The sequence below is a fragment of the Mus musculus genome, chromosome 11, assembly GCF_000001635.26.
Source record: "Mus musculus strain C57BL/6J chromosome 11, GRCm38.p6 C57BL/6J".
In the NCBI taxonomy this organism is placed as follows: domain Eukaryota; kingdom Metazoa; phylum Chordata; class Mammalia; order Rodentia; family Muridae; genus Mus; species Mus musculus.
In genome coordinates, this window is record NC_000077.6 from 7,869,354 (window position 1) to 7,877,890 (window position 8,537).

At 38.6% G+C, this 8,537-nt stretch overlaps 1 non-coding gene across 1 annotated transcript; it reads left to right on the forward strand.

The window, feature by feature from the left end:
- Positions 1-423: 423 nt before the first annotated feature.
- On the forward strand, positions 424-495 carry n-TDgtc10. Its single transcript has one exon. It is a non-coding gene; the product is annotated as a tRNA-Asp (tRNA).
- Positions 496-8,537: the final 8,042 nt, after the last annotated feature.

Consider the following 8,537-nt stretch of genomic DNA (forward strand, 5'->3'; position numbering starts at 1 on the left):
ATTTATTCTTTTGGAAATTCTCTGATCAGTCCATTAGTCCTTTTTTTGGTTGAATTTTTCCTGTTTATTTTTAAAGTTCTTTGTATATTCTAGATATGAATCCTCTGTCAGATTTTATGGTTTAAATGTGAAAAAGTCTCCCACTTGATCCCTAGCTACTATTGCTGTTTGGAAAGGTTGTAAGGGTTTTATCTGGAATCTTCCTGGATGAGATGGGTACACTGGGGTTCTATAGCCCAGGACAACCTCCTGGCTGCTCCCTGACCTGCTGCTTCTCACTCTTGCTGCCACGTCTTCCTTGATGGCATGGACCACATCATCTTGAACTATCATCTGAAATAAGTCCTTTCCTTCTCAAGTTGCTTCTTGTCAGATATTTGGTCACAACAACAAAGAAAACAATTAAGACAGAAGTAGGCGTTGTCCTCGTTAGTATAGTGGTGAGTATCCCCGCCTGTCACGCGGGAGACCGGGGTTCGATTCCCCGACGGGGAGATGTAGCGTCCTTTTAGTCTCGAGCCCCGGGCTACCTTGCCAGCAGAGTCTTGCCCAACACCCGCAAGGGCCCACACGGGACTCCCCACGGGATCCTAAGCCCTCTGGTGAGTGGAACACAGCGCCTGCCCCAATCCAATCGCGCGGAACCTGAGACTGCGGTACATAGGGAAGCAGGCTACCCGGGCCTGATCTGGGGCACAAGTCCCTTCCGCTCGACTCGAGCCCCGGGCTACCTTGCCAGCGGAGTCGCCTGACACCCGCAAGGGCCCACACAGGATTCCACACGAGATCCTAAGACCTCTAGTGAGTGGAACACAACTTCTGCCAGGAGTCTGGTTCGAACACCAGATATTTGGGTACCTGCCCTGCAAGAAGAGAGCTTGCCTGCAGAGAATACTCTGCCCACTGAAACTAAGGAGAGTGCTACCCTCCAGGTCTGCTTATAGAGACTAACAGAGTCACCTGAAGAACAAGCTCTTAACAGTGACAACTAAAACAGCTAGCTTCAGAGATTACCAGATGGCGAAAGGCAAACATAAGAATCCTACTAACAGAAATCAAGACCACTCACCATCATCAGAACGCAGCACTCCCACCCCACCTAGTCCTGGGCACCCCAACACAACCGAAAATCTAGACCCAGATTTAAAAACATTTCTCATGATGATGATAGAGGACATCAAGAAGGACTTTCATAAGTCACTTAAAGAATTACAGGAGAGCACTGCTAAAGAGTCACAGGCCCTTAAAGAAAAGCAGGAAAACACAGCCAAAGAGGTAGAAATCATTAAAGAAAAACAGGAAAACACATCCAAACAGGTGATGGAAATGAACAAAACCATACTAGAACTAAAAGGGGAAGTAGACACAATAAAGAAAACCCAAAGCGAGGCAACGCTGGAGATAGAAACACTAGGAAAGAGATCTGGAACCATAGATGCGAGCATCAGCAACAGAATACAAGAAATGGAAGAGAGAATCTCACGTGCAGAAGATTCCATAGAGAACATCGACACAACAGTCAAAGAAAATACAAAATGCAAAAGGATCCTAACTCAAAACATCCAGGTAATCCAGGACACAATGAGAAGACCAAACCTACGGATAATAGGAATTGATGAGAATGAAGATTTTCAACTTAAAGGGCCAGCTAATATCTTCAACAAAATAATAGAAGAAAACTTCCCAAACATAAAGAAAGAGATGCCCATGATCATACAAGAAGCCTACAGAACTCCAAATAGACTGGACCAGAAAAGAAATTCCTCCCGACACATAATAATCAGAACAACAAATGCACTAAATAAAGATAGAATATTAAAAGCAGTAAGGGAAAAAGGTCAAGTAACATACAAAGGCAGGCCTATCAGAATTACACCAGACTTTTCACCAGAGACTATGAAAGCCAGAAGAGCCTGGACAGATGTTATACAGACACTAAGAGAACACAAATGCCAGCCCAGGCTACTATACCCGGCCAAACTCTCAATTACCATAGATGGAGAAACCAAAGTATTCCACGACAAAACCAAATTCACACAATATCTTTCCACGAATCCAGCCCTTCAAAGGATAATAACAGAAAAGAAGCAATACAAGGACGGAAATCACGCCCTAGAACAACCAAGAAAGTAATCATTCAACAAACCAAAAAGAAGACAGCCACAAGAACAGAATGCCAACTCTAACAACAAAAATAAAAGGGAGCAACAATTACTTTTCCTTAATATCTCTTAATATCAATGGACTCAATTCCCCAATAAAAAGACATAGACTAACAGACTGGCTACACAAACAGGACCCAACATTCTGCTGCTTACAGGAAACCCATCTCAGGGAAAAAGACAGACACTACCTCAGAGTGAAAGGCTGGAAAACAATTTTCCAAGCAAATGGACTGAAGAAACAAGCTGGAGTAGCCATTTTAATATTGGATAAAATAGACTTCCAACCCAAAGTTATCAAAAAAGACAAGGAGGGACACTTCATACTCATCAAAGGTAAAATCCTCCAAGAGGAACTCTCAATTCTGAATATCTACGCACCAAATGCAAGGGCAGCCACATTCATTAGAGACACTTTAGTAAAGCTCAAAGCATACATTGCACCTCACACAATAATAGTGGGAGACTTCAACACACCACTTTCTTCAAAGGACAGATCGTGGAAACAGAAACTAAACAGGGACACAGTGAAACTAACAGAAGTTATGAAAAAAATGGACCTGACAGATATCTACAGAACATTTTATCCTAAAACAAAAGGATATACCTTCTTCTCAGCACCTCACGGGACCTTCTCCAAAATTGACCATATAATTGGTCACAAAACAGGCCTCAATAGATACAAAAATATTGAAATTGTCCCATGTATCCTATCAGACCACCATGGCCTAAGACTGATCTTCAATAACAACATAAATAATGGAAAGCCAACATTCACGTGGAAACTGAATAACACTCTTCTCAATGATACCTTGGTCAAGGAAGGAATAAAGAAGGAAATTAAAGACTTTTTAGAGTTTAATGAAAATGAAGCCACAACGTACCCAAACCTATGGGACACAATGAAAGCATTTCTAAGAGGGAAACTCATAGCTCTGAGTGCCTCCAAGAAGAAACGGGAGACAGCACATACTAGCAGTTTGACAACACATCTAAAAGCCCTAGAAAAAAAGGAAGCAAATTCACCCAAGAGGAGTAGACGGCAGGAAATAATTAAACTCAGGGGTGAAATCAACGAAGTGGAAACAAGAAGAACTATTCAAAGAATTAACCAAACGAGGAGTTGGTTCTTTGAGAAAATCAACAAGATAGATAAACCCTTAGCTAGACTCACTAAAGGGCACAGGGACAAAATCCTAATTAACAAAATCAGAAATGAAAAGGGAGACATAACAACAGATCCTGAAGAAATCCAAAACACCATCAGATCCTTCTACAAAAGGCTATACTCAACAAAACTGGAAAACCTGGACGAAATGGACAAATTTCTGGACAGATACCAGGTACCAAAGTTGAATCAGGATCAAGTTGATCATCTAAACAGTCCCATATCACCTAAAGAAATAGAAGCAGTTATTAATAGTCTCCCAACCAAAAAAAGCCCAGGACCAGATGGGTTTAGTGCAGAGTTCTATCAGACCTTCAAAGAAGATCTAATTCCAGTTCTGCACAAACTATTTCACAAAATAGAAGTAGAAGGTACTCTACCCAACTCATTTTATGAAGCCACTATTACTCTGATACCTAAACCACAGAAAGACCCAACAAAGATAGAGAACTTCAGACCAATTTCTCTTTTGAATATCGATGCAAAAATCCTCAATAATATTCTCGCTAACCGAATCCAAGAACACATTAAAGCAATCATCCATCCTGACCAAGTAGGTTTTATTCCAGGGATGCAGGGATGGTTTAATATACGAAAATCCATCAATGTAATCCATTATATAAACAAACTCAAAGACAAAAACCACATGATCATCTCGTTAGATGCAGAAAAAGCATTTGACAAGATCCAACACCCATTCATGATAAAAGTTTTGGAAAGATCAGGAATTCAAGGCCCATACGTAAACATGATAAAAGCAATCTACAGCAAACCAGTAGCCAACATCAAAGTAAATGGAGAGAAGCTGGAAGCAATCCCACTAAAATCAGGGACTAGACAAGGCTGCCCACTTTCTCCCTACCTTTTCAACATAGTACTTGAAGTATTAGCCAGAGCAATTCGACAACAAAAGGAGATCAAGGGGATACAAATTGGAAAAGAGGAAGTCAAAATATCACTTTTTGCAGATGATATGATAGTATATATAAGTGACCCTAAAAATTCTACCAGAGAACTCCTAAGCCTGATAAACAGCTTTGGTGAAGTAGCTGGATAGAAAATAAACTCAAACAAGTCAATGGCCTTTCTCTATACAAAGAATAAACAGGCTGAGAAAGAAATTAGGGAAACAACACCCTTCTCAATAGTCACAAATAATATAAAATACCTTGGTGTGACTCTAACTAAGGAAGTGAAAGATCTGTATGATAAAAACTTCAAATCTCTGAAGAAAGAAATTAAGGAAGATCTCAGAAGATGGAAAGATCTCCCATGCTCATGGATTGGCAGGATCAACATTGTAAAAATGGCTATCTTGCCAAAAGCAATCTACAGATTCAATGCAATCCCCATCAAAATTCCAACTCAATTCTTCACCGAATTGGAAGGAGCAATTTGCAAATTTGTGTGAAATAACAAAAAATCTAGGATAGCAAAAAGTCTTCTCAAGGATAAAAGAACTTCTGGCAGAATCACCATGCCAGACCTAAAGCTTTACTACAGAGCAATTGTGATAAAAACTACATGGTACTGGTATAGTGACAGACAAGTAGACCAATGGAATAGAATTGAAGACCCAGAAATGAACCCACACACCTATGGTCACTTGATCTTCGACAAGGGAGCTAAAACCATCCAGTGGAAGAAAGACAGCATTTTCAATAATTGGTGCTGGCACAACTGGTTGTTATCGTGTAGAAGAATGCGAATCGATCCATACTTATCTCCTTGTCCTAAGGTCAAATCTAAGTGGATCAAGGAACTTCACATAAAACCAGAGACACTGAAACTTATAGAGGAGAAAGTGGGGAAAAGCCTTGAAGATATGGGCACAGGGGAAAAATTCCTGAACAGAACAGCAATGGCTTGTGCTGTAAGATCGAGAATTGACAAATGGGACCTAATGAAACTCCAAAGATTCTGCAAGGCAAAAGACACCGTCAATAAGACAAAAAGACCACCAACAGATTGGGAAAGGATCTTTACCTATCCTAAATCAGATAGGGGACTAATATCCAACATATATAAAGAACTCAAGAAGGTGGACTTCAGAAAATCAAATAACCCCATTAAAAAATGGGGCTCAGAACTGAACAAAGAATTCTCACCTGAGGAATACCGAATGGCAGAGAAGCACCTGAAAAAATGTTCAACATCCTTAATCATCAGGGAAATGCAAATCAAAACAACCCTGAGATTCCACCTCACACCAGTCAGAATGGCTAAGATCAAAAATTCAGGTGACAGCAGATGCTGGCGTGGATGTGGAGAAAGAGGAACACTCCTCCATTGTTGGTTGGAGTGCAGGCTTGTACAACCACTCTGGAAATCAGTCTGGCGGTTCCTCAGAAAATTGGACATAGTACTACCAGAGGATCCTGGGCATATATCCAGAAGATGCTCCAACTGGTAAGAAGGACACATGCTCCACTATGTTCATAGCAGCCTTATTTATAATAGCCAGAACCTGGAAAGAACCTAGATGCCCCTCAACAGAGGAATGGATACAGAAAATGTGGTACATCTACACAATGGAGTACTACTCAGCTATTAAAAAGAATGAATTTATGAAATTCCTAGCCAAATGGATGGACCTGGTGGGCATCATCCTGAGTGAGGTAACACATTCACAAAGAAACTCACACAATATGTACTCACTGATAAGTGGATATTAGCCCCAAACCTAGGATACCCAAGATATAAGATATAATTTGCTAAACACATGAAACTCAAGAAGAATGAAGACTGAAGTGTGGACACTATGCCCCTCCTTAGATTTGGGAACAAAACACCCATGGAAGGAGTTACAGAGACAAAGTTTGGAGCTGAGATGAAAGGATGGACCATCTAGAGACTGCCATATCCAGGGATCCACCCCATAATCAGCATCCAAACGCTGACACCATTGCATACACTAGCAAGATTTTATTGAAAGGACCCAGATGTAGCTGTCTCTTGTGAGACTATGCCGGGGCCTAGCAAACACAGAAGTGGATGCTCACAGTCAGCTAATGGATGGATCATAGGGCTCCCAATGGAGGAGCTAGAGAAAGTAGCCAAGGAGCTAATGGGATCTGCAACCCTATAGGTGGAACAACATTATGAACTAACCAGTACCCCGGAGCTCTTGACTCTAGCTGCATATATATCAAAAGATGGCCTAGTCGGCCATCACTGGAAAGAGAGGCCCATTGGACTTGCAAACTTTATATGCCCCAGTACAGGAGAACACCAGGGCCAAAAAGGGGGAGTGGGTGGGCAGGGGAGTGGGGGTGGGTGATTATGGGCGACTTTTGGTATAGCATTGGAAATGTAAATGAGCTAAATACCTAATAAAAAATGGAAAAAAAAAAGACAGAAGTAGAGCTGGCAAAGATGTTCTCTCAGCCTGTAGATATATATTTCACTCTTTCTTTCTTTCTTTCTTTCTTTCTTTCTTTCTTTCTTTCTTTCTTTCTTTCTTTCTTTGGTAATTCCATGAGGTACCATTTGTTAATCATTGGCCTTTTATTCTAAGTAACTGGAGTTATAGTTAGACTTTGTACTCACACTGTATGTTGAAGAGTTTCTTCTATTATTTTGCTCCAGCAAGTACAGAGTTTTTGGTCTAACATCATTGATTTATTTGGAGTGGATTTTTCTGCAGGATGAGAAATAAAGATCTAGTTTAATTACTTTTTCAGGTTTTGAACTCCATTTGTTAAAAAGAGTGTCTATTTGCCTTTGAGTATATTTGTCAAAAATCAAGAGGCTATAACAACCTGCATTTGTATCTTTATCTTCTATTCTGTTTTAATTGATCTGCTTGACTGTTTTTTATGGTACCATGCTGTTTTGTTACTATATCTCTGTATTATAATTTAAAATAAAGTATTTTAACTCTTCCAGCAGTATTATAATTATCATTATCTTATTTTTATAATTATTATTAATTATATTTAGAAATGCATTAGAATTTGTGGACTTTTATAATTCTAAATGAATTTTAAGTTGATTTTCTTTTTATGGAAATACTACCATTGACACTGTGATGGAATTTCACTGTAGCTGCAGATTACTTTTTTTTTTTATTTTAAATAGGTATTTTTACAGAATTGGTTCTTCCAGTTCATAAATATGTTAGGTCTTCTATCTTCTAGTATTTTCCTCAATTTAATTCATTAGTGTTTGATTGTGTGTGTGTGTGTGTGTATATATATATATATATATATATATATATATATATATATATATATATATATATATGTAGAGAGAGAGAGAGAGAGAGAGAGAGAGAGAGAGAAGATATATTTAATTTCTTAATTAGGCCTGTGTCTGAATTATGTCCATGACTTCTTGTTTGACATATTTATTATTTATATATAGAAAAGCTTCTGGTTTTGTACGCTACTTATTTTCCTATTTGTAACCTTGTATTTGCTTCTTTTGCCTTACCAGGCTAGCTAAGACTTCTAGCACAATATTGGCTAAGAGCAGAGAATGTGAAAAGCTCTTCTTGATTCTCAGTTTAATGGGAATGCTTAGAATTCTTTCTCAGTTAGTATAATATTTGCTATATGTTTATCATATATACCTTTAAAAGGTTGAGACACGTTCCTCTTATTACCAATTCCTTAAGAGCTTTTACCATAAAGAGGAGTTGGATTCTGTCAGAAACCTTTTCTGCAACTTTTCTGCAACTTCTCAGACAATCATATGATTCTTGCTCTTAAATCTATTTATCTGATCTACTACATTTATTCACTTCCGTATGTTAGGCAATTCCTGAATCCCTAAGAAACACTCAGATTAATTATGGTCACAGTGAATCATCTTTCTCATATATCCTTGAATTCAGTTTGCATCTATTTTGTTGAGAAATGTTAGATACATGTATTCATGGAGCTTGATCTATTATCTCTATCTCTCTTTTTTTCTTTTTTGCTGTTATCTGGTTTGAATTTTGGAGTAATATGATCAAACTCTTCTATGAAAATGGTTTAATATTTAAAAGATGGGTCTTCCCATATCAATTAATATAATTAACATTGTCCCTATAGTCATGACATGGGGTCTAGCTCCCAAGCAATTTCAGATTCTATCAAGTTGACAGTTAAGTTTAATCATCAGAGAGTAATTTATTCCAGAAAAATACATATGATATTTCTCAACAAAATGCTTGCAAATAAAATTCGACCACACATTGAAAGACAAAAAATATCATAATC